Source organism: Caretta caretta, chromosome 10 (genome assembly GCF_965140235.1).
Source record: "Caretta caretta isolate rCarCar2 chromosome 10, rCarCar1.hap1, whole genome shotgun sequence".
In the NCBI taxonomy this organism is placed as follows: Eukaryota; Metazoa; Chordata; order Testudines; family Cheloniidae; genus Caretta; species Caretta caretta.
In genome coordinates, this window is record NC_134215.1 from 8,817,555 (window position 1) to 8,844,297 (window position 26,743).

Here is a 26,743-nt window from a genome sequence, read left to right on the forward strand (position 1 = left end):
CCGGGCACGGGAGGCGAACCGGCGGCAGCGGGGAGCGGGTCTCCGGGCGGAGTCGGGGGAGTTGCCGTTCGCGGGAGGAGGGAGGGTGGGCGCCCGAGGCTCGCTCGCTGCGGGTTGGGAGCCAGCCCCTGTCAAACGGCGGGGAAAGCACCGGCAGGCAGCCGCTAGCCAGGAAACCACCAGGAGAGGAGGGGCAACAAAACCCACCCTCCTCCTCGCCCAGCCTGCGCTCGCCAAGTGCCCAGCGGAGCGGCGGAGAAACTCCCCCGTCCCCGGCAGGAGCGGAGCGGCGCCCCCAGGAGACCCGATGAGACTTGCCCCGTGATGGGTCCCCCCGCATCCTCCCGAGCCCCCGTGCGGGCGAACGCTCCAGGGAGCGAGGAAGAGTTGGAAGCTCAATTCACCTGAGGCTGGATCTCTTGGGGGGGAGGGAGGGGGGTTGTTGGGATTTTTTTTGGGGGGAGGGGGAAACATTGTGGGGGGGGGACCAACCCTCTCTTTTATTTTTGGAGGGGAGGAAGAAGGTTTTTGTGGTTGGAATGGAGGGATTGGTCCTCTACCTGCGCCAGTCCTGGCCCAAAGCCGCGCAGACCTGGGGTTCCTTACCAGCCAACTGGCCAGGACTTCCAGCATAAGATCTGGGATTTGGGGCTCTCCATGCACTGAGAGGTAAGCGACTGCTCTAGCAACAGACTGCCTGAAAGAGACAGGGAGACGCAGCTGCGGTGGTCCTGTAGCTCTGCCTAATCCTAAAGCAGGGGCGGGGGGAGGAACAGCAGTTTCAGGGACACTCCAGCACCCAGTGAAGGCTGCACAGGCTGGCCCTTGCAGCCCAAAATGTGTGTGTTAAAATAGTCACGGGAAGGGGAGGGGGAAGTTTTGCAGCAACCAACAACCTCTCTAGTGCCCTGTAGGTGTTTGGGTTCCCTAAGATTGCTTTGCCAAGGTTGCTGGAGAGGTTACAGTCCTGGGCAGATTACAGAGAACGGCTGGCTGTGGGTTGCAGTAGTGTGCCAGATGCTGATTCCTGGCTTGGTTTGCTCTCTGTCCCTCCCAACCCTTGCTCTTTTGCGGTTGAGCTTGTGAGGCCGACCTTCGGCTTTGAAACTTTGCCTTTTGCTTCTGCTTTGGAACTTTCCACACAGTCTTTGTGAAATTCCTTGTGCCTATGCAATGCGCGCTCGGCCCGTTGGGTCCAAACCCCCGGAATTGTCTGTCCGAGATGGTGGCCAGCTTGTGACTCAATTGTGTCCGCGCGAGTGACTTTAAAAGAGAAATATTAAGCCACCGCCAGGTTTATTTTTAAAAAAGAAAAGAAAAAGCCACTGCACCACCCAAACCGTATCATCTCTCAGTGAGAACCAGTGGAGTAAAATTATTCTGAAAATGGGATATTATAAAGTGTCTTCAATTAGCACCCTCACATCTTACTCTCTCAGTGGATTAGAATACTTATATTTTTAGAAGTCACTCTTAATTATAACCCAAACAACACTAGGAAGGAAATGGAATGTATTTATCAGCATTAATTCCAGGACAGTTATGCAGTGTGAGTGTGATCACAAAACAGGCCCCCCCCCCATTTTGATTTCAAACCACCTGTTTTGTAGATGTATCTGCAGATTAAGTCTCTATTTTTGATGGCAGTTCTTAGAAAGAGCAGTGATAGCTTCGCTGTTTGCTAGTGTTACTTCGTTCTGGCTTTTAGAAAGAGTTAGTAGGCACAGGTGCCCCGAGCTGGGAAGTTTGGATCTGGATTCTTAACCCCCTTTCCCCAAAGTTTGGGGACTGTTTGGCGATGCCCATCTCTGATAGTTTAATGTTCAGAGGGGACAGTCAGACCTGGATCAAAAATCATCACATAATACACACACCCCCCAAAACCTAATGTCAGATTATATCAAAATATAAATACCACCTCCCTGCTTTAGTGATGGAATCGTCCAGATGAGGTGTTAATAGTTAGATGCTACCGTAATGGGTGTTCTATAGATACCTAAGATATGCAGCTAGAGAGATCACACCGTCAGAATGTGTAAGTACTAATTTTGTTCCTATCAAACTCCTTCCCTCCACTTTGAAAACTTTCCACTTGTGCGTTTCCTTTTAAAGTCCTCAGCACAGGTGAGATTATCCTCATTTTGATCTCTCTCTCTCTCTCTCTCTCTCACACACACACACACACTCCCATCCCGTGCTCCTCAGGCCTGGGTTAGAACAATCCACAAAATATGCTTACGTGATAAATAAAATATTGTATCCTCTTAGGTAGGCGCATTAGTGGGCATGCTTTTTTGTGTGTGCCCCCAGTGCTATGACACATTCTGAAACCCAGTGTGATCTCTGTTACTCCTTTCCTGAGGGAGTCGCATTCCTAGAAACTCAACAGCTGTGTTTTTGGAAATAATCCGGGAGGAATATGACAAATTCTACCTGGGGCCAGGGTGTTCCCTGCCCCTAACAGATGAGGGGCACTTTATCACTTTAGCATTTCCTGGGAACCAATGCATCCACTTTACCGAGTGAACTGCAGCACATTTCAATTGTGTTTGAAAACGCTTTGTAGTCAGACACACGCAAAGGAATGAAAGATTCAACTTCAGGTTTGCTTTTGTCACTTTGGAGGGCCGGCTGATGCTTAAACATCTCGCCGCTCCCTTAGCAGAGCATATGTTAAAAGGTGGCCCTCCGCAGATAAACTTGTAAATCAGTGTAAAGAAATTAGATGCAGAGTTTAAAAATTATGTGTTGTCAGGCTGACTAATGTGTGGGTATAGTGTGTGTGTATATATATAATTAGGCACCGCAGATACCAAGCATGTGTCTATAGCATGTATCTGGAGAGACCAAGGAAAAGTTTTGTCATTAGGAAGGGCAGTTTTTGCAGTGACTGTTCTATCCCTTCATTTCTTCTCTCTCCTCAGTGAAATCTTTACTAGTAGAATGTGTCCATAGCAGTCATTACATAAGCAAGGAAGGCAGCATGGTCCAATGGTTAGGGCTCAACGTCTGTTCTAGAGCCCACTCTGCTAGTGACTCGCTGTACTTGACCTTGGGAAAATCACTTCACCTCTTTCTCCCTCAGTTTCCCCATCCCCAATAGTGCAGGGTTGGTGAGGCTGACCCAGTTTTGTGGAGCGCTTTGAGGTCTCCCATCTGGATGACAGGTGTTGTGTAACTGCTGCACAGAATTAGCATGATGCCAGATGCTGGAGCGAAACAAGGAGATGGAGGTGACAACTTTCTCAAAGGGAATGGATCCTGGTCTGGAATCCTTCACCTCTCCAAGCCTGGAGGCTGTCTGTGTGTGTGGACGCGCCTGGGAGTTTGTTCAGCGTGCAAAGAAAAGGAATCTCAGAAGAGAGAGGATTCTGGACAGGGCTGGGGCATTTGGACCCACTGGGACTGGGTTCAGCCCCATCTCTAGAGTCTCTTGCATTGGCTTTTTGGCTAAGGTCCAGCATAGTATCAGTTTAATAGGGTGTGTAATCTGCCCCGCATCCTGCCCCAGAAAGGGACAGACCTCATGAGCAAACCTGTCTTGCCCATTTCTAGTGTCCTGGCTCTCTGGCTGGGGAGGAAGAGAAAGAAGAAAACAGCTTGGTTTGTTTGTATTATTGTGCCTACAGTTCACCTGGGTCCAGGACGAGGTGGGGATATGGCCTGGGTCCCAAAATGCCCTCTGTGAAACAGGGAAACTGAGCAGTGAGAGCTTGGGGAGGCTGGCTGCATTAGCTGTGTTTTGCTGTGCAGTGTCTATTGTGGCCTGCAACGCACCACCAACCCTATAACAGGTGCAAGGGTGGCCCCATCCCAGCATCCTCATCAACAAGTGGGCCCTGAGCTGGATGGCTCCTGGCAGGGAGCACCTTTGACTCTTAATGACTTCAGTGGCAGTCGGCTGGGACAGGGCAGGGTTTGTTCTAGCAAGAGGAGAGACTCCTGTCTTTGCATATGTCCCTCTCCCTAGCCTTGAGCCCTGGCTGCCTTGCTCCAACCTCTCCCCATGTGTCCTTTCTCTGACCTGTCCGGTGCTGAAAGCAGCCACACCATGTTTGTGGACCCAGGGCCCAGCTGTTCTCATTGCAGAGTGAAGGAAGCAGGTCCCAGCAGAGAGACGAGGAGCAAAGAGAGCTGGCTGGGCTAAAGGGAACTGCCAAGCCACCGGCAAGTCAATGCCGAGCCTGAGGGGCTGGTGATACCATTTTTAGGCATCAAACCGACATGCCGCTTCCCAAACTGAAATCCACTAGGAGCACGGAGCAGATGGCGAAAGAGAGGCAGTGTGGTGTGGTGGTTAGAGCAGGGGACAGTCAGTCAGGACACCTGTGTTGTATACTCAGCTCTGCCATCAACTCTCTCGATGACCATGGACATGTCACATTGCCTCCTGGTGCCTCAGTTTCCCCACTAGTAAAAATGGGGGTGATTATATCGCAGCAGGGCTGGGGTGCACAGTGAGTTACCACTTGTAAAGTGCTCTGAGATTCCCCAGGTAGGAGTCACTTGAAGTGCCAAGAAAAAATGTTTCAGCTTTATTCTGAATTATTTATTATCACTCCTTTAATTATCGATTTATAAATAAATATCCCTGGGATCAATACTTGGATCTTCTTGAACCCCTGACCAGAAATGAGCAGATACAGACCAAAGGTGTCCAGAGAGGAAGGGGGAGCAGGAAGAGGAGACGGGTACACCTTTTCCATTGCTTTGGAGGGATTCTTTTTGTCAAGCTGCACTGGGAAGGAGCGTGCTGCAGGAAGCTGTCTGCCAGCTGTTCCTGTCCTGTGGTGGCATTCCTCTGCCGGCGCAGCGTAACCTCAGGCAGGCACGTATGGCACTGACGGATCTTCCTCTTGCTGAGAAAGGCCCCCCCACCTCTTTGCAGGCTGGACGGTGCAGAGGGATGGCAGCCTGACAGAGGAGTTAGCCTGATTCTGTGGCACTGGGGGTGAGGGCATATGTCCTTAGGGGGAAAACAGCAGCAGGTCACCCTTGCCAATTCCAAACCATACCACCCGCCATCGTCCGGCAGGGCAACTGTCAGAGGCAGCTTGGAAGCATCCTTCACCTTTTGGTCCTTGAGCGCTGAATGTCAGACCGGCTACTTCCTCCGGCTTGGCTGCCATCCTGCTTAGCACAGACGAGTGAGGTAACCTGGCCAGTGCTGGAGCAGGCATCAGGATTAGAACTGAGCAGTTCCTGGTGCCCAGGGCTGTGTTCAGGCCACTAGACCACACTCCTCTTGCTGCCTTGCAGCGTCCTGACCGTATTCTAGCCACCTGAATGGGTGACGTAGCAGGGGTGGGAGTGCTGATTGTGGGAGAGGCAATACCCCGACCCCATGGGCCAGTTGCTCCCTGCTTCATGAGTTACCTCAAGTATTGAGTCCTGGAAACCCAGGTGAGAGAGCACTGGCTGTTTGGTTGCGTCAGGACATTGGTGCAATGGTAAAGTGAGGGTTTAGCTGACTCAAATGAACAGAGAGGACCTGGGTGAGGGGCCAGTTGCCCTTCGCTTGCCCACAGTGTACCCCAATAAAAACCTCCTCTAAGCATTGCAAATGTCACTTGTCACCTTTAAGACTCTGCCCTCTGGGAAAAAAGCCGCTCCCAGGTGTTACACTATTGCAACCTGGAGATCTGAATGTCTCCTGCATGCAGCATCCTGGACGCACCCAGGTATGTCTGCAGCACGACATGGAGAGGTTGCATACCCCAAATCAGTTCAGGATTCAACGCTGGCCTGCAAGCTTGGCAAGAACCTGGCTCAGCCCCTGGTAATCAGGCTGCCTCCTCAGTTCCGGGATGGGTGGCAACCCATGTGTCCCAGACCCTAGGAAGTCAGCTAACCTTACATAACGTACATGCTGCAGGCATACTGGGCATGTTAAAGGCAGAGCTGCAGCCTGGGCTGAGTTTCCCTGGATTTGGGAGTGGGTTCGGGGGAGCCCTGTCTGTTTGCAGGGACTGTTGTCTCACGACTGGAGTAGCTAGCCAGGTTCTACTCCCAGCCCTGCCACTCACATGCTTTGTGACCACTGGAGAAGAAATCACTTAAGCTCTGTGAGCCCCTTTGAAGAGGGGGGTAAAAGTGCTTTGAGATCCTTACCAACGGGTGCTAGCTAAATGCAACATTCATTAGTACAGGGGAGAGCTTTGTACAAGGACCTTGCTGTAGTTAATAAACATGAGTTACTCCTGTGAGGCAGGTGGGGCTGATCCCCATTCTACAGAGAGAGGAACAGAGGCAGAAGGTGGCTCGGGGGTTGCAGCCAGGGGCAGAGTCAAGAATTAGAGCCCAGAAGCCTTGGCTCTCTGTCTCCCACAGGAGCACCCATTCCCAGGTGTGTGGTCTGTGTGCATCTGGAGCAGCGGAGCCCTGAGATGCACCTTGGCAGCTTGGCCTGGAAGGAAATACAGGTCTTGAACTTTGCTGCGTGGTTTATGAACCTAGGTTACACTGGGCCTGAAATCTTAGCAGCAGCATCCTGCCCCAGATGCAGAGAGAAGGCAGCGACACAGCCAGCCTCTTCCACGGGTTGCTTTGTGCCGTGCTCGGGAGGGAGTCAGCGCGGATCAGGAAAGAGAGAATGGTAGGGACTCCCTTACCAGATCCAGCTGATGCCTGTGGCCTGGCCTGGCGCTGGGGGAGTAAGTATGAATGATTTGAATTAAGTGGCTAGTACTCACCTGTGACCCTTCCCAGACTGTGGCCTGGCCAGGCTCTGCAGGGCTTGGAAAGGGCCAGGCAGGATGGAAGGCGGGGCAGAGGGGAGTGAAAAAAGGCAGCCTGGGAATGAGTGGGAGGGGAGAGCGGTCTAATGCAGTGTTTCTTAATGACCGGTTCGTGGACCGGTGCCGGTCCCAGAGATCACCCTGACGCTGTTAAGAAGGCAGCAAACTGCTCCCTGGTATCAAAAAGGCAGAGAAACACTGGTCTACTGCGTGTGCTTGGACGAGGGGCAAGGGGTCACAGTTCAGGCAGCACTCCAGGGCAGTGCCTCCAGCAGAGCGGGGATGCAGGGACTGGTCTGATCATCAGTGTGCGTCATCCTCAGACCTCAGGGCATGCTGCTAAAACAGCCCACCCCGGTTTATGGGGCCCACCCCACAAGCAGCCCTAGCTCCCCACTCCCCACCCCCTTTCCCTAGATTCCCGCAGTTCGCTCTCTCCTGCCCCTATTTTCTGCCGTACATGCTCCAGCGAAGCAGGTCAGGGGGAAAAGGCACGAATGCCAAGATCCTTTTGGGGTGGGGGGAGTGCCAGGATTCAGGCTCTCTGAGCCGTGGCTTCCTCCGAGAGCTGGGCTGCAGCTGGTGTTCTCTGTGTGCGCCGTTTCGGCTCCCTTTCTGCCCGGTGCTGTGACTCAACACCCGTGACTGCCATCACACCGTGACTCTGTGCCCACTGTCTGACGGCATTGTGCCAGGACTCGGTCCTAGGGAGCACCCTCCTGCCACGAGCGTTCCCGGGTCAGCAGGCTGGAAGGAGCAGTGGAGTGGTGTCCTGCATGGAGTGTGTTGACCAGGCTTGTGGCTAGATGCACTGTGCCGTGTGGAGAGCCTGAAGCCAGGAACACAGACGCAAAGGGCAGGGCAGTGACAGGAAGGGTCAGCCGAATTACCTCAGGATTTAGGGCTGGAATTCCACACTGTTCCAGGAAGTATTTAATTCTCCAAATCCCATCTTGCACGGGGAGCTTGGGCAGCCATTCCACCTCTGCCACGGAACTGTCCGCTGCCCCCCACTCACTCGCTGCCTGTCTCCCCGGGGAGAAAGGAGGCACCTCTTTGCAGTGCTCCCAAGAGTTGAGAGAGGCTGTGTGGGCCAGGATGCCAGGGTTTGCCAGGCACCTAGATTGCTGAGAGCAGCCACGTTTTCTGGGGAAGAGCTCAGAGCTCTCAGAGGGGCTGCTCAGGGGTGGCTGAACCTGGGGACATGAAAGTGACTGGCACTTACCCCAGTAAAGATTGTTTAATTTTTGTCAATCAAAACTTGATCGTGTCCTATCGTGGGACATGCCGCAACAGACACGTGAATGGACATGTATTGGACTGGCAAGATGGGACAGACCTAGGGCATAATTGTCCCCTGGCTGGCACCTTGTTTCATCACTAATGCCTGAGTGAAGCGGGCAGGAGGTGCCTCCAGAGCAGGAAGTTGTCATTGCAGCCGGGGCTTTGCACGGGTGTAAATGACTATGTGTTGCCAAGTGGTGAAGATCCAGGCCCAAACTATCACAGCAGCTGCAAGGAGCCAGAAGATTTTTCTTTCTAAGATTCAATGTTGCCGGCATCAAAATGTGAGTCCCCTTTCTCGTGTGCTCAGGGGAGGAGAAGAGACCAAAATGAACCCCTTAAACAGGTCTGGTTCTCCTCTCACTGACACCTGTGTAAATCAGGAGTTACTCTACTAACATCAGTGGGTCTAATTCTGTATTTCTCTGCCCCCGTGTAGTCAAGTACACCAGTGCACTGGGTGTGTGTGTGTGTGTGTCTGAGATGCTACCACATCAGACTGGTAGCATTGCACACTCACTTTGCATTGGTGTATAAGTTTACACAGAGGCCCAGAGGACTTAGATCAACGTAAATGGGCTGCAAGAGAGAAGAGAATCCAGCCCATAATGACTGGATTGCACTTCAGTCTATTTACTAAAAAGAAAAGGAGGACTTGTGGCACCTTAGAGACTAACCAATTTATTTGAGCATAAGCTTTTGTGAGCTGCAGCTCATGAATGCATCCGATTCTAAGGTGCCCCAAGTACTCCTTTTCTCTTTGCGAATACAGACTAACACGGCTGTTACTCTGAAACCAGTCTATTTACTGAATCCCCACTTGGTCTCTGGTGCAGAGTTAGAATTAAACTATCTATTTATTTGTGGCTATGAAATTCCAGCTTGTGCGCTAGGTGGTCCAGGGAGTTAATACACTAGGCCAGACGTCAAGGAGGGAGGGGAAAAACAACAGCTCACAAACCAAGCTCCATCCCATGCCAAAAGGAGATGCTGGTCACAATTGCCCTCCCTTGTATAAGTGCAACTCTCCTTTGTGCTACGCTTTGATCAGCAGTGAACTAGTCAATGATGTTGACATTCAACTTTTTAGTGCGAGGTTTCAGAATCAGCCACCCTTGAAATGGAGAGGGGATCTCAGAGCTATTGTTCCAGGCAGGCTGCAGACTCAGGCAAACCCCACCCCATCTGTTACACTTGGTGCCCATGTTCAAGGTTTTCTTTGCCCACACAAAGGCCAGGGCCTTAGACTTCATTTTCAATTAAAGCTGAGATGCAATAGCACAAGATGGTGGGCTCTAGGAAAAGGTACAGCTATGATGAGCCATCAAGCATTTTGACCCCTTTCCTGTCTGCCAGCCTGGGGTCCACCTGATTCAGATAAACAAGGGTATCCTTGGGGGATGTTTGTCAGGGGTGCAAAAGCACTATGCATCTTAGCATGCTGGCTCAGCTGCTCACCACACCTTTAGCATCATGCACCTCGGGGTAGATGGGGCCTGTAAAGGAGTGGACTCACCCCTGCAGCGCCTCCTGCTGGTCATTGGGAATTAGCTCTTTTCCAGCCTGGAGCACCCTCGGCAGGCCGGTGATCCTCAGAACTCTGGCCCCCGTGTCCCTCACAGACCCCGGTGCCCCTTTCTCTGGGGTTCTGCCCCCTGGCAGTAACTCCACACTCTGCCTCTGGGTCTCCCCTTCCTGGGGAACCCCCAACTCACTATGCCCACCTTGACTCAGTCTGGGCTACTACCAGTCATCGCCAAGCCCCTGCACCCTGAGGCAGACGGCAGTGTAAAGGCCACTCATCATAGGCAAGGGGGTTCGGACCTGCTGCCTTCCTCTGCCTCCCAGTACCTCTATGGGCCGTGGACCAGGCCCTACAGCCTGGGGAGTTGACAGCCTGGAGTACCCCCGCTCAGCCTGCTCCTTCCCCAGCACGGCACAGCACCACCCTCAGTACCCTGTCAGGCAGGCAGCTAGACCCTGCTCTCTCCCAGCCTCAAGAGAGACTCCTTGGGCCGCTGGCTCACAGCCTTTTCATACAGGCCAGCTGGGGCCTGACTGGGGCGTGGCCCAGCTGTGGCTGCTTCCCCATAACGCTGCGTGCCTGCCCTACTCCCGGCTCTAGCCAGTCCTATCAAGTCTCTCACTCTGATATATGCCGAAATTCATCGAAACGTGAAAAGCCAAGCAGCCGGTTTACCCTGTGGAGCAATGTGAGGAATGCACACCCAGCCTCCCATAGCTGTATGACACGCCACCCTTCCCATTCCCTCCCCATGCCATATGTCGGGCAGCCTCTCCCCTTTCCCCTTTGTTCTGTTTCCCCCGGTGTGGATTAGGGAGTTGGCCATCAAATGGAAGGTGCATGGGCTGAGCTGCATGGGACTCAGCATTCTAAATCCCTGTATTACCTACGTACAGACACACTGATCAAATGCGTGGGACATCAGGACAGAACCCAGGACCTCTGGTTCCAGAGACACAGGCCTCTACCCCTTGAGCTAAAGGAAAGCTCCCTCAGCTGGAGCTAGCAGTTGATCCCTTACTCCCTCTTTAGCGGGTCAGCCATTAGGCAATGACATGATCACAAACCCTGAGCCAGCACATTACAGCAGGACTGGAATAGCAAGGGGCCTTGCACGTCAGGATTGAGGTGAATAGGCACAGGTGTGGGAGGGGACGTAAAGGTCAGGAGTGGCATACGTGGGTGTGTTGCAGGTGGTTGTTGAGTCACGCTGGCAGGGCTCTGGGGGTGTTGCTGAGTAGCTCTCTCACTCCCTGCCTGCTTTATATCTCGCTCAGTCACTGCTCTCAGTCCCTGCTTTCCCTAGGTAATAAAATGCACTGAGAATGCAAAGAGGACAGCATCCCAGAGAAGGGGAAATCAATGCCTGGGAGTGAAACCCCGTTCCTCCTCTGTGTCGCTGATCCTTCCCCTTCTCTTCTTCCAAGAAGCTTTACTCCTCCAGCGTAATGGCTGCTCCCATCCCAGGAGCTGGCCAGCAGGAAATGCTGTCACATTAGCATGAAAGCCCCCTGGAGAGGGACACTACCAAAGCTCCAGAGAGGAACAAGCCAGGCTCCTTCTCTCCCACCTCCAGCTTCATGTGGAGTATGCTACCGTCTTCTTATCAAGCAAGGGTTCGCTAAACTGAACTGATAAGGAACAAAGGCTTCCGTGGTCTAATAATCTCTACTCTGCTGGTGTGGAAAATCACAGCATTGTCTGCTCCCTGAAAGGCTCTGGGGGACTTTGGTTCTTCTTTGGGACACTGCTAGAAATAAACCATCAAAACAAATGCCAGGAAAATAAGGTTTCAATAGCAGCTTCCTTTTCCAAGCCAGCACAGGGCTTTGCAAGGCTCTCAGACTGTGGATCTCCCAGCCCAGGGCGGGATCATTTCTAACAGCGTCTTCTGTGAGGTTATGACATTCCCACCGACCCAGAGTCATGGCAGCCAAGTCTGCTGGAGAAGCTGCAGTTTCTTCCCGCTAAGAACCAGTCCAAAAGACATAGCAGCCCGAACCAAATCCAGCACCTCCCTCCCTAACCACCACATCCACTCACTAAATGCTGCTCAGGTACCATCAGATTCAAAAGTGCTGATGAAAGGGGCTGGCTCAGTTGCGGGGATGATGTCCATAGAGCAGCAGGTACCTGCATGCTGCCCTGCAACTAAGGTTCAGCCTATGGGCCCACCTTTAAAAATGACAGTGGAGTTCAGTCTGCGTGGCCCATGCAAATGTTGGCCTTCTGCTGAGCCTGTCAGCAATGGAGCCCTCAGGGATGCCAGAGGTGCTGCTGGCGGCTTTGCTAGGATAACTGTCCACGGCTGGCCTGAGACCCCCTGCAACTCATCTCACACTGAGGCCATCACACATCTGTTAGACAGGAATCCATGCATTAAAGGTTGCATCTGCCAGTTTGCCAGAGACTGTAGTTACATTATAGATGCACTCTGATTAAAGTGAAAATATAGCGTGTAACCCATGGAGTTAACCTCCCAGTTGTAGGATTCTGCAACAGGTCTGTGTATCAAAAAGTAAAACCTCGGGGCAATGTATTAAGTATGAAATTGAAAGAGAAATTATATGTACTAAGGGAAGTGGTGGATTCCCTGACTCTTGGAACCTTCTGATCAAGACTGGATGCCTTTCTTGAAGAGATGCTTTAATCAAACACAGGTTATTGGTCTAAATACAGCAGTAATGGTAAAATTTAGTGTGATAGCCACCAGGTCAAACAAGATGATCTAATGTTCCCTGCGGGCCTTAAACTCTATGAATCTATGACTTAGGACTTAACCCTACCCCCTAGGAGCTTCTATAACCCAATAATGGAGAAGACCCAGAAACTCTATGAATCCCACTGGGGACTTCACCCATTGCTGATCTAGTTTATGTGGAAGGTGCTCAGGAACTACAGTGATGGGTGGTAGGAAAAAAACCTAAGATAGAGAAAGAGAGAAAAACTGTATGGATTTTTCTGACAATTAAATGTGTCGGGGAGAGAAAATGTGAGCAAAATAAACTCACTTTCTTTTGGAGAAACCTGTTCTATGTGGTGACAATATGGGAGAAACATCCCTGTTTCTTTGGGGGCCTTTGTGTGTGTGTGGAGGGGCTGATCTGAACCCAGGAGGTGCTGAGAACCCTCAGCCGAGTGACACGAACCCAGGTGATGATGGTGCTCAGCACCTCCTCTGACTGGATCCTAAGTTGCCAAGGAGAAAGGGGGGAAATTATGACTGTCAAAAGCTCTCCAGTCATGTGGATCTGTCCCTCCACTCCCAGCGCCCCCGGTTATTCTGGCATGCTCGTCGCTGTGGAGAGGAGTCACAGCAAAGGCTGTTGTGTAATGAGCTGTTGCCTTTTTTGTAGTTAATTATATGGATCGGTGCCATAATCAGACAAATAAGTAGTGTTGTCCCAGATGGTGGAGTCTAATAAGGGCAGGGAGAAAATTGGGGAGTTTGACTCTATGCTATGATATACGTCCGTATAAAGATATTGTATAGCGTGTGTGTGTGAGAGAGACAGAAATATCAATGTGCACACAACTGAATGTACTTTGTTATCCCGTGCTCCAGAGATGGCCCGGCATCATTTGCTAAAGACAGCTAGAACGTAGCGGGTACTGCTCATCTACCCACTTTATAATTCCTTCAAAAAGTTGGGGGTGTCTTCCTGCCTCTCACACAGAGCTGAGGAGCAGATGTGGTGGTGTGATCTCCTGGGGCTAAGCTGCCCTTCTTTCAGCAAACACGTGGCTGTCCATTTACTAACACCGCGTATGGAGTATTCGCATCAGTAAATGAAGCCAAACTCCGATGGTTTAAAATCAATGGACAAAGTACGTTCTGTGTTGCATTGTTTTTGCTTTTTCAGTTGCCTTTGTTCACTAATTAGCAAAATCTGGCACTGCACACTGTTCCCCCGCTCATTAATGATTATTAATTATTTGTGAAGCAACGTGGATGCGCTCTGCGTTGTAGATTACACAAATGAAAACAGCCACAGATCTCACGGAGCTTATGTAACATACCATCCTCTTGGTCATCATGAGGGATTGAACCTGGGTTCTCTAGAGCTGAGGGCGTGATCCTCAGTGGATCAGGCACAGTGGGGAATGTTATACACATTGAACAGTGATTTACACTAGCAGGCACAGATAAGGTGAGATACACTGGGGGGGAAAGGTTAACTAGCAGGTAAACTAATGTTGGGGAGGAGAGGGGGGTTGATTGATTAGTGGGTTAGTGTTTGTGGCAGAATTTGAATGAAGAAGGGTGGGAGGCCCTTTTAAGAGGGTGGCATAGAAGAAGCTAGGGAGATGGGATGGGGAGAAGGAAATGACAGGGAATATGAGGCTGGCATCACGGGTCGAGCAGAGCAGGTGATAGGAAACAAAATCTGAGATGTGCTGTAGTCAGGGTGGAAGGAATTCTCCATGCTGCCCAGGGTCAGGATGAATTAGGCTGTCTACTTTTTACCCCTCCTTTACTGAATGCAGCCATTCCACCTTGGGCCGTGATCCCGTCCTTCAGAACTCACAGGCGAAGCAGGGTGAGACAAGAGCAGTGGTTGAGAGATTTTTGAAGGACCCCTAGATGCTTTTGGAAGTGGTGTTGATTGACTAGATGGCACTTTCTCCTCTCCAAGTAGGTATTGAGCCAATCTCCTAGCAATGAATAGGGGGATAGCGTGGTCTAATGGCTAAGATAGCAGCTGGAGAGTCAAGAGACTTGGGTTTTATTCCCAGCTCTGACCTGCCATATGACTTTGGGCAAGTCACTTCATCTCACTGTGCCTCTGATCTCCATCCCGCCTTTGGTCAGCCTCGTCACTCACTGAGTGATGGCCGTGCCTAGCACAGCGGGCAACCATTCTCAGGAGCAGTCTCTGGATGCTACTGCAGTATAGTGGACACTATATGGCTGGAAGAACCATATTTTGGGTGAAATGTACAACCAAGGCCCTGATTGCTTGTGGCTTTTGTTATTACAAGAGTTGGGATGGTAGGCAAATGATAACTCAGGGATTTAAAAAGGGAAAATAGGTAAATTGGAGATTAAAAAAAGCTTAAAAGCTCATCTGAATCAGCCTCAGTGGCTTTTTTCCAGGGAGAATGATACTGCACTGAGCTAGTTTTGTTCCAGAGACAAGGCCTTTGTAAAGAGCTGGGCTTTGCACCATGCTCTGAAGCATTCCCTGCTCATTATGCATGCCAATGCATTTTAGAGTTGCATTTGGCCAATGTCTGAAATAGATCTACACATGAAATAGATGGTGGTTTATAGCTATTGCCTACTGTGCATTCTGGTCCTAAAGAGCCATCCCTCTAAAGTGTTATCTTAGCAGAGCTGAAATTTGGGGTAATAAAGTTATTTTGGGGGACAACAATGCCATCCCAGCTCTAGTTCTAAATAATTCCTTGCCCAGCCTTGTAGCAATAAAATGATGGCTACATCTGTTCCTGCTAAGCACAACTGGTAGGTCATGGGCAGGTAGGTGAGCATCACCATAGGATACCCACAGTGCACTACCAAAAATATGTGTGGCACTGTGAAATTCTGCACAGGAAAGCACCATTCAGATTTCCCAAGTTGCCATCACTCATTCTATTCTCCTGTGGATTATTTGGCAAGTTACACATGGTAGGTCCAACCATAGTTCCCATGTCAACTGCACTCAGCTACTTTCAGTTTCAGGAGGTGGGAATAACCACATTTCCTCTCTTACCACCTGACACTTTGTGGTACTTCCCATGGAATTAAATAGTGAGCTGGTCCTTGGGCAGGTCAGGAGCACTGCTGGAAGACCCATGCCTGGTTCGAGCATTGGTGGTTCCTGGTTAGCAAGAAGCATGAGATGTTCAGGGCTGTACCTGTTAGTGGGAAGCAGATAGCATGCTAAGAGGTCTCAACGGCTAGTGTGTTTAATTATTCATTAGGAATTCAGCCCTTTGTTCTGTCCTTGGGCTGATCCTGATTCCTGCAAAGGTTTCTGTTTGTCCTAAGTATTCACCACTTTTTCAGCCTTGTTTGCTTCAATTGTTCGCTATTCGTTATGCCTGGTGTGTGATTGGTCAGTTACCCTAACTCAGATGGTGTTGCGTTCGCTTCCTGATTGGATGACGGAAACTTTTAAAACCAGAGAACAAACCACTAACAAATGCTAAATAATGAAGAGTGAATAACTCACTTTCTGGGATGACTTTCTGGTCAGTTCTCTTTTGGAGCTAAAGTTTGTGAAACGTTAGGAATTCACAAACACCTTCACAAATATGCTGGTGGCCCTCCAGATACTTGGGAATAATGACAGTATGGTTCTGGTGTTGGGCTGTATGTGCAGCTGCAGCCTGTATCTGAGTCAAGGCTGGATTTAGCATGTAGGCTGAACCAACTGCCTATCTCTAATAAAGTACTGAACCCTGCAGCTAACAATGTTTGCATTAGCTTACTCCAGATGACAACAGCATGGCCAGATTTGCAGCATGTATCATAAAATGGACTTTATAGTCCCGCTGTGAATGCACGAAGATTCATGGAGCAGCTGAAGGGGAAAGCAAGATGCTAAGGCTCTGCTCAGGGAGAGCAGTGACCAGTGAGCTGTCTCAGACCTGCCTGTGCACACCAGAGTCAGCCCAGCATTCCTCTCATGTATATGGAGCTGTACTGGCAGATTAAGTGCACTGGATGTGACAGGTTTGGACCACGTCAGCTGATCTCCATTCGAATCTGTGAGCAGACACGTGTGTTTTGTTTCACTTTCCTTCCCACGGGAAAACAGCTCCATCTTGGGCCTCAAGGAGCTGAACAACCCCAAACTCTGTGTGTGTGTGTGTCTGCCCTGGGTGGGTATATGTGTGTGTGGATATACACTTGTGTGCGTTTCTCTGGAATTCGAGCTCATCTCCTGTTCTGAAATTCACCAATGTTCCCCTATGTCTACAATGGTCCAACCCCGCCCCAATGTCCCCCTGTGTCTACAATGGTCCAACCCCGCCCCAGTGTTGTGGGGCTGTCAGTCTGGATCTACATCCAAATGTCATGTTCCTGCCCCATCGCTGCTCAGATTGAAGCTGGATGTTGCTAGCACGGTTCTCATACCACCATGGGTCAGGCTTAGAAACAAAGGAGGGGGGGAAAACAATGTAACTGGTAATGGAGCGCATCCTTTTCCACGCGACAGGAGGAAGCTCTATCCCCGAGGATGCAGACGGCACTGCACATGCTCACTCACATGGGTGCTATTTCCAACTTGCTGAGCGCTGGGCCAAGTTTGCTCCAACAGATTGAGTTTGGATTCTAAGTGATCCCCCCCTCCCAGCACCCGCTGTCTGCAGGCATTTGAGAGAATTCAGTGGCTGCTGAGCCTCTTGCTCCAAATATATGATTTGCTCCTTACATTATTTTTACAAGGGATACACACACACACACACACTCTGTTGCCCTCCTATAGCCACACACACTGGGGCATTCAGACCCACCCACCCCTAATCTCATTTAACACTGATGCTCTCACAAACAGATCTCTACATCTCCTGTGGCCCCACACACTTTAATGCATGGCCCTGCTCCTCTCTAGCCACACGCACGTCGATACACTCACATGCCCGTCCCCAATTGCCTACACATATACCATGGATGCACGCTCGCACTCAATTCTTTTCAAGTAGATAACATTACTTCTTCCTTCTTTTGCTTCCTCCTTCCATTCACCCCCCCCCCCACACACACACCATTGCAACCCCTGAAAGTGCAGCTGTTTTAGCGACTGTATCCTTCCCCTGTTTGAAACGCAGGGAGGAATATGCATGCAACTTATTGTCTCCAACCCCTATAATCATTTTGTCAACCAAAAGGCAGCTCTCTGTCAAACACCCACAAGCAAATTGGGAGATTTAATGAATTTGGGAGAGGCACCTGAGATCAGGCTGTGGGTTTCTTTTTGGAGTGGGGTGAGTTCGGAGGTTGGATTTTTATTCCCCCTCCTTTCTCCTTTCGTGAGCGATGCAGGAACTCTCCTCAGATGGATTTAAAAGAAAAAAGGTCTTTGCCAGAGATTTATAATGCTGGAGCAAATGGGTTGCCACCGGCTCAGCTCTCTAGAGAAAGTGGAATTATGCAATGAAGAGAGAAAGGAATTCAGCTAAAGAAGAGATGTTGGGGGGGTTCCAACAAAGACTAATGGAGCTCAGAGCTCAGTCACCTGGAAAGGCTCTAAGAATGGCCCTTCCTGTCCCTTTTCTGCTTCCATAGGGCATTCAGTGTTTCCTTTTGTCCTTTGTGTGCGTTTGTCTCCGGAGTCTTTGCCACACAGGGTTAATGTGACCCTTTTGCTCCGTTACAAAAGCAAATAAACCGGACAAAAGCCTTTCGCCCGCAAAACCGGGGACTTGTTCATTTTTAATGACTTGGCTGCAGCAGCTACAAACAGGGTGTTCTTTATGACAACACCTGCTCCATAAGGAGGAAGGGAGTTCGGCCCTGGTGGCCCAGTGCGGCCCACGGCCCGCCCCGCTCAGTTTGCTATCAAAGGCACCAGTGAATGAATGCCTGTGGGGATGGTGGCTGGCTTTTTGTGACATGTGCACCTGGGTCCTAGGAAATGGATGGAGACCACCATGAAACAGCAGGAGCCTAGGAAGTTCCTAGGTAGCCAGAGAGCGATTGTACAATTTGCTAACGCAGAATTCTCACTGGCCAGGCAGACTAGTAACTGGCCGGAGACTGAACCTGTGGGCTGATTATCTGAGTTCTCGCTGAAGTGTTGGCAGTGGCCTAGAGACGCCACTGGCATATCACCACCATCTACAGTGCCCCCCGCCAAATACAGGGACTGCCCAGCTTTCCTTCCTTTCTCTGGTGCCTGTTGGGGTCTGATCCGTGTCCTGTGCCCACCTCATTGAATTGGCCCCATGGGAAGCTGCCTCATCAGATATAGGCAATGCCCACATACATCACAGAGCAGCAAGAAAAGGTCTCAGGAATGGCCACCCTGTTGGGGTATAGGAACTCCTATTCCTAGCTTTGCCAGAGAGTTACCATGCGGCCGCAGGCATGTGCCTCAGTTTCCCTATCTGTAAATTGCAGTAAAGCCCCTCCCTGTGGCTGAATTAGAGTTTGAATATGGAAAGGTGCGAAGTGCTGTTTGTTAGGAGCTCTAAAAGGCAAGAACAGAAGAGCAGGAAAGGGGGAAACCTGGTGGTTTGCTCAGCACTCGCCCAGGAACCGTACTAAATCCAGCATCGCAGCAGACTCCCGCCCCAAGCCTCCTGAGCTCTGCCTGCGGCCCCCGTTAGCTCTCACCCCCTGTCTCTTTCCTCCTGTCCACCCACCCCCATTTCTTCTCTGCCAGGCTGCATCCAGAATCTCCTGTTCTCGCGCCGTGTCACAACGGCACGTTCTTGTCCCCTGGAGAAAAGCGACCCGAGGGATGGTGAGAGAACCTCACCTTAGGGGTTCTCTGCCAAGGACAAGCATCTCCACGCTCACCCGAGAACCTTCTGGTCCTCTCCCAGTGGCGGGGAGGGGAAGGCTGAGTGGCAAACTGTATTTGGTGGGGTCAAGTGCACAGACGGTCCCCAAAGGACTGATGCAACCTGCCCTGCTAGAGACCTGTGCTAGGCTCTCTGACCTGCGCACCTCCAGGGACTTGCACAGAGAAGTTCCTCTCTCTTTAACCTTCCAGCTAATGCCTGGGATATTTGTGGCAGGCCTGCAAAGCGGAGTTGAAAGGTCAAAGCAATCCCAGCCAAGGAGACATAGTGCATACGAAGGGCCACGAATCTGCAACCTGCCAGCACCAGATGCTTGGACAGGTCCCTGCAAGCTGCTCTTTGTTCACCGAAAGCCTCTCAGCCCTGAGGGAGCCAGGAAACAAGAGCAGTGAGAAGGAGCAAGGTACCAAAGAGCTGGATCCTGCAGCAGCTGATGTTACAATACAGCCTAGAAAGCTGAATGGAGGCAAGGGTGGGGGGGGACTTGCATTCATCAGCTGCTTCTGACTTGCCTTTCAAAGAAACCCAAGGCGTTTGGAGAATTCAGTAGCAAGAACAAGACTTTTGAGTTCTTTGCCTCTGTGAGAGAGGCACAGGGCACATGCCATAGACATTTGGAACAGATTGATGACTGTGAACCATACCCCACATCTTAGCATATCTGCAATGTTCCTCGGATGGCAGGTAACCAGGATTCATCACTGAATTTGGTCCACTGGTTGGATCATTAGCTTGCCCAGCTTGGGCCAGGTACTGACAGGGAGTCAACATGTACACTGATACATGCCCCCCATGCCCCACTGGCAGGGGTGAGCCCAAAGTCTGGCCCTCATTTCAAACCCACTTGAATGCTGCCTATTGCAAAGTTCGATTCAAATCTCATTGGGTTTGCCATTCCCTTGGGGTCCAGGGCTGGTTTTTCGCGTGTCCTTGGAAAAAGTGTTTCTGAGTGAAACTCACCCCTGTGCAAAGAGCCAGCAGACAGTCTTCCAAAGAGGGCTTAAGTGATTCACCAGTGGTGCCTGTGTAGTGGAAAAAAATAAACCTAAGGTGCCCTGTCGAGTCTCCGCCATATTCAGCCCAGGGTCATTCGAAGGGAGCAAATCACAGAGTATTTGCCACAAATATTGCTTTGGATTTCAAAGCCAGTTTGCTGTGGCTTTGCCCGCTCCTCTTCTGTGTTTGTGCTCACGAATATTCCGCCGAGTGAGTTCCCTGGCAGGAGAGTTTAGAGGAACGATGTATGTTCAGTGACGAGTGGAGAATATTCATGGAAAGTGGGGCCTGACTTCATAAACGTGGACTGCGAGCTGCTTGGGGCAGGGAGTGTCTTTTTGTTCTGTGTTTGTACAGTACCTAGTGCACTGAGGTCCTGGTCCGGGACAGGAGCTCTGAGGTACTACCACCCTACACATAATAATAATAATTAATAATTAATAAAACACAAATATTCACACCAGGAACCAAATTCTAAGACTTGTGCTTATCCAGTCAGGTATCAGAAACATATCCGCTGTCCTAAAATGTCCCAACTCCACCCATCAGTGCAGTCAGAATGTTGAAGATCAAACACTCACTGCAAACATCTCCCAAAGGTCCAGAGATATCCAGTAAATAATTTTCAATGCAGAATACATTTTGAGAAAAATTGGGATTTGTGATCATGGGCAATTCGAGAGCAGACAAAAAAAGGAAGAAAAAAATTGTCACATGAATGATTTGTTCTACATTAGTTGCTCAACTTTAATAATAAATTCCACACAAGTAAAAAGGGAAACTGACTAATTGATTGATTATACAAGAGAACCAGGAAACTGATTCTCCACTCCCATCTGAAAGAATAGAAAGAAATCATTTTTCTCTTGAATCCCTCACAGTTACCATTGTCTTGGGTGTTACTTGCAGTAACACTAGTAAAAATGGTCAGAAAAGGAGTGTGTTAGAAATTGATGGTGTCTCTTTAATTCATTAGTCTAGAGCCAGACCTGTAAGAACTGCCTGGAAGAATGCTGCTTTCTGATCTGGGTACACTGCTGCTATTTTGCTCACTTACTCCTTGGAATCTCTTTCCGCGGGGTTAATATCTATCAGCTGATCAATGGAGAAAATTCTGGCCTGCTTGCCTTCTGTTATTCTATGCTATAATAGTCTAGTTTGAATACATCTTACTTGATTAGTGAATCACTCCAGCATTATGGGTTATGACCTGCTGGCCATTATGTTTACTAAGACTTTGCAATCTATATTTATTAGTGAAACTGGGCAAAGTCTTTTTTGGCCTCATGCTGTTTCTCTGAGCTTACAGATTGTGAGTAACACTGTTCTTAAATGTGTGTGGATATGTCATTTTCTATTGCATTATGGTAGGTTTCCTGCCTGCTAGATATTGATAACACTATAAGCCACTACAAGGCAAGCCTGCTTGTGCTATCGGTTCTCAGTCCGGTTGCATTCGTCTCCTTCTTCAACCACCCAATGGCTCGGGAATGTAGGTCCCATTGTGGTGCAGTGATACTGGAATATGTTTCGAAAAAGGAGCCTGGAACTGGGAGCTGTACAGTTCCTCCTGATTGGCTTCCTATTACATCTCTGTTAGTCGTGGGGCTGCATTGCATATGGCTACCCTGCCTATAATCCGTCAAAGGGCTAGATTATTACATGGACTATGTGCACCCATATCCCTACACTGGCTACCCAGACTTTGGGTTCCAGCGTGTAGGAGTAAGTGGGTCTATGCCTACATTTGTGTGCGGTATGTGGGGTTCCCCTAGAAGCAAATAGGCAGAGAGTGGGTGGAGACAGGGAGGAAATTGGGTGGAGACTGGATGGAGCCTTGACTCTCCTCCCTTCTTGCTGGGCAGAGACGTTGAATTGATACAGACCAGCAGCAAATTACTCCCTCCTCCCGCCCGCAGAGGAAGCAGGGCAGGAATTGTGCCTCAGAAGAGCAAGTTGGAGTCCCTGGGCTTCCTGGGGACAGTATATTTCATACACCACCCCTTGCTCTGCCTACAGTCACAGTGAAGCTCTAAGCATGTGCATGACCTCTGAGCATTTCTCTTGGTCTCCCTTGGGTGTTTCTTTGCTGAAAAGTGTATTACCCTACCTAGGAGACATGCGTTTAGGGCCAAAGCCTCGGTCTGAGCCGCTGATCCCTCAGCCCAAGGGCTCTAGTGCGGACTGTGGAATCAGGCCTTTAATCTCTGCATGGGGCCAGATATTACCTCTCTATGCACATGAACAGTTGTCCCTGGGGCCAATGGGAGCTGTGTCCACCCATCCAAGAGCAGCATTTGGCCTTTAATTTGTTTATTGCCGCTCCAGAGATAGACGCACACTTTGTAATTAACTCCAATTTGCATAATACGGCACCTATGAATTGGCTGTGATTCTGTCTGCAACTCTCCTGTTCCCTGGGACTCGAAATGAAGGCTTATCTGCATTGGGAGAACAGAATGGAGATGACCTAGAATTCTCTCTGCTTGGACAATAATATACTGGCTCTCTCCTTGAAATTTCCTATTAATTTGACTCCCTGGGTGCTTTTTAATGACTTAGGATGGATGATACTCCTTGCGCTCTGGCTGCATACACATTAGATATTGTTAACACTGCCCAGGCTCTGCCTCTTGATCAGTTCAGCGCGCTCTTTGAAGAAATGCAATCTCTGGGCCAGATTCTGCTACGCTTAGCTCCTGCTGGGTGCCAGCCGGTCCACATGGAGCCACTTTGAAACCAGTGGGGCTGCTCAGTCTGAGCGTGGGTGGCAGAACTGGGTTTTCTGCCACTAATGATTTTTGTTTGCTAAATATCATTTGTCTCCTTTGTATTGGGTTAGTTATATGAGGGTGAAATCCAAAGGGCCAATTCTGATCCCCTTACTCAGGCTGAGCAGTTATGCCTTACTCCACAGGAGCTCCCATTTGACCTCAGTGGGGCTAGTCATGGAGTGAGGTGCTATTCACAGTAAGTGGGGCCATCAGAATCTGGCCCATGGCTATTCACGCCTTACTACAGCTGGTTAAAAAACTTTCTGAGGGACCAGTTTACCATTGGAAAACGCTGATTTGACAAAAATGAACCATTTCACGGGAATGTATCGATTGCATCAAAAGCTTCATGGGGAATTATCAAAACATTTCATTTCAACATGATCACTGTGCCATAATATATAATTAATGATAACATCAAAACAAAATGTTTCAACCTTAGCAATGTGTTCAAAACAAAATATGTTCTGAATATTTCATTTGGAAAAAATTCCCACATTTTGGACTTTTCATCCCTGATTTGGGACAAACCCAAAATTTGTAATTTCCTGAGTGATGGAAACTCCATTTTGCCACCAGCTCCACTCATTTCATTAAAGTCTCATCAAAGTGCAAATTTTGAAGCAGGTCTGTGATTGCTCCCCCTTGCCCCCATTCATCCACCACCTGATTCTCACCATCTGGATATACTTCTCTGCTTTTGGGAGTGTTGGCTTTCACCGTCTTCTTTGCAGTACCTGGGGTAGGGCCGGTGGGGCAGGGAAAGGGGGGGAACTTGTTACCAAGTCTTTCGTTTTCCGAGATGGAGTTTTAAAAATTTTATGATTCTTCTTTCTAACTCTCAGGGGGCCACCTTCTTTCCTGGCATTCCTCCATAGACTCCAGAGCAGTTGCTTCAGTCACAGATCATCTTGGCTCTATAATGACTGTATTTATTTATTTTGTCTCAGTCTAATAGCTGCTTAGATTTTGGTACGGAGGGATGGGGACAAAGCAGCACCCTGGACCGTCTATTCTCTTTCGGTCGTCATGTGACTCCGAAAATGCCTCAGCTCTCAGTGTGTTGGGATTTGCACCGATGGAAATGGTTCTAACATTAGGTTGGCCTGTGTGGTCTATTTTGGAACTTGGGAACTCTCCTGCCAGGAATAAGTTCATTGCTATCCAGATAAGAATTTGTTATCAGCAGGGGATTGGTATAAGTATGGGCCCAATCTTGCAAGGTACTTTCTGACTTCAGTGGGAACTGTGGGTGCTCAGCACCATCCTACAGATCAGGCCCTATGTTTGTTAGCTGACTAACACTCTTCTACATTGTCCTATAATTTTTTTCATTCGTTTAGACTTAGGCCCAGATTCTGGCCAGCCGTGCACATGGGCATGTGCGCACTGTACTAGAACCAGCAGGAGCTGGGTGGCTGGCCTCTTAGGGACAACTCAGACAAGCTGGTCTGCAGGCCTTTTGGAAGAGGAGCTGCAGAGGGTCATGGTGAGCATGGGCGTATGCTTCCTGGCCCAGGGTCAGCTGCTGTGCCCAGCTCCCTGAGTGCTCTGACAGGGAACAGATTGTGTGTGTGGAGAGGGGGGACAGTGTGCTGCATTGCTTAGAGCAGCTCCCCTCAAAACTGCCTGTTTGGAGGTGGTGATGCCGCACAGGTGCCAGGTGGGAGCTCATTTGCTCTCTTTGGGTATGTGTCTCCCCTCAGCGCGTGTTCATGGAGTCTGTTTTTAACCTCTCCTGTGCACTGTAACCTACTGGCTGGTGTGTATGCATCACCCCTGCCCTCTGCTAGATGGAACATCAGACTGGCTCAGGTGCCTGTACACGTGAGATCATGTTGCCATCCAGCCTATACAGATTATAAGCCCTAATACTAGAACTGCTACAGGAGATTCCCCTTTAGCTCAAGTGATCGCAGCCTATGTGTTTGGAAAAGGCAGTTCTGAGTTCTCCCCCAGCTTGTGGCCTACGTGTACAGAATAGCTGAGGGGTATGAAGTCCCATATGACCGGAGGAACATGACAGCCCCCTGGCAGTTACTTTGTTATGAGGTGCCATCTAGTGAAAGTTTTAAAGCCTGGGCAATTGCAGTTCTACTTCTGCTGGCCAGGAAGACAAGATGCAATCGCTGTTCCCGTACGCTCCACACAAGCCCTTCTCTCTGGAGTCGCCGTGTGGGCCTAGCACTGCGGTTCGTAGGCACAGGGGAATTGCACAGACTTGCACAGCTACAATTTTTATGAGTGAAAATGTTTAATTTTGACTCACGTAGGTTATGAGGTGGGAACACTGACATTTTTTGTTCAGCTACCGCTGAAAAGGACCCAGAGGAGCCTGATAAGCAAAGAACAGGCCTCCTCCCCCAAGCTCAGGAATTGACAGTACAGAACGGCAAGCCTGCAGCAATCACAGCAGCCTGTGCGTATGCAGAGCATAGATTAAATATATAGAGAGGGAAGAAACTAAGCATGCAGCTTATGGAACTGCACGGTCCAGGTACAATGCAAACAATAGCCGGTCAATAGCACTTGCAGGCGAGAGAGGGGGAAAATGCATGCAACATCTACACTGCAGTTCAGAGACAGGGCATGAAATGGGCAGTATGTGCACACCCACCCGTCTTTTGCCTTTCTTATGGAGTGTTGACAACTCTCCTCATTCCTTCCTCTGCCTCCACTCAGCCCAAGAGGAGCTGCAGAGTCTAAAGCTGCTCTTTATTTGGCTAGAGGAGTTGCTATTGAGAGTCCCGGCTAAGCCCTCCCTCCTTGCCTGGATTTGAAGCATACGGACTTCCTAACGCTCCTAGCCCATGGAGCAAGAAACTAGACTGTGACTTAAGCAGGGATCTTCCACCCAGCGGTGCAGGGAACTATAGCTAGGCGTAGGGGGCCACCCCACGTGGCTCCCTCCTAGAGATCCCAACACCCAGGCTACGGCTGGGAGAGCACCTGTGTGCTCCACACATCCCTCAGCAGAAACCACAGCTAAAACCTACAATGCCAAACATTTTCCCAAAAAGAAAAGGAGTACTTGTGGCACCTTAGAGACTAACCAATTTATTTGAGCATAAGCTTTCGTGAAGCTCATGCTCAAATAAATTGGTTAGTCTCTAAGGTGCCACAAGTCCTCCTTTTCTTTTTGCGAATACAGACTAACACGGCTGTTACTCTGAAACCAAACATTTTCCCGAGCGTGCCAGGCATGGAGAGCAGGAGCAAGCTGCCCCCGTTTTGCTTAGCGTGGCTGCAGCATTTAAAAGCTCTCCGGAGGAGAAACCCATGTTTATCTGCTGGAGCTGAGTGGATTATCCCTCCTGCAGTTCCACGACCAGCCTCTATAGTGCACCGCTGGGGGAGCAGCATCCCAGCGAGAAGAAGCAGGGGAGCGCTGTAGGAGAATCCCTGCCTGTTTGTGCCCTGCCCATCGCCAAATGCCCTGACACTACCTTACCAGCCGCGTGACATCTGTAGGGCTGCTGTAAACATTTTACCTCGGCCCACAAATGTGTGCACAAACTCACACGGAGCAACGGTGGCAGCAGCAGGGCCGGGGACTGGAATTCCCAGGCCGCTGCTCCTCAGGCCCCGCCATTTCTTCATGTTAAAAATTCACATGGCAAAAGTGTGGGGGAGGCTCTTCAGAAAGAGCTGCTGTGCTAACCCCAGCGGCCTTTCCCAAGGACAGCCTGCCTTTAGTTAATGCCCTCTGCCCACAGCACTGTGCCAACACAAATAGGTTAACCCGCAGCACTCCACGAGGCGAGTCAGTACTGTTAGCTCTGCTGGGGAAACTGAGGCACAGAGCAGGGAAGCAACTTGCCCAAAGTCACTAATAGAGCGGAATAGAACCCAGCTGCGTGGCCCCCCCCCCCATGCTCTAACCACTAGGTTATCCTTCTCACACGGTCCTGGGCTTTGCCCATATTCTGTGTCATAGAGCAACTCTC

General features: G+C 50.0%; 1 protein-coding gene across 1 annotated transcript in view; it reads left to right on the plus strand.

Annotated features, from left to right (window-relative positions):
• Positions 1-489: 489 nt before the first annotated feature.
• Positions 490-26,743, plus strand: part of LOC125643688 (ATP-sensitive inward rectifier potassium channel 12) — a 59,513-nt gene continuing 33,259 nt past the window's right edge. The window contains exon 1 of the mRNA XM_048866745.2: positions 490-669. The gene's annotated coding sequence lies outside the window, so the exon portion shown is untranslated. The remainder of the gene's footprint in view (positions 670-26,743) is intronic.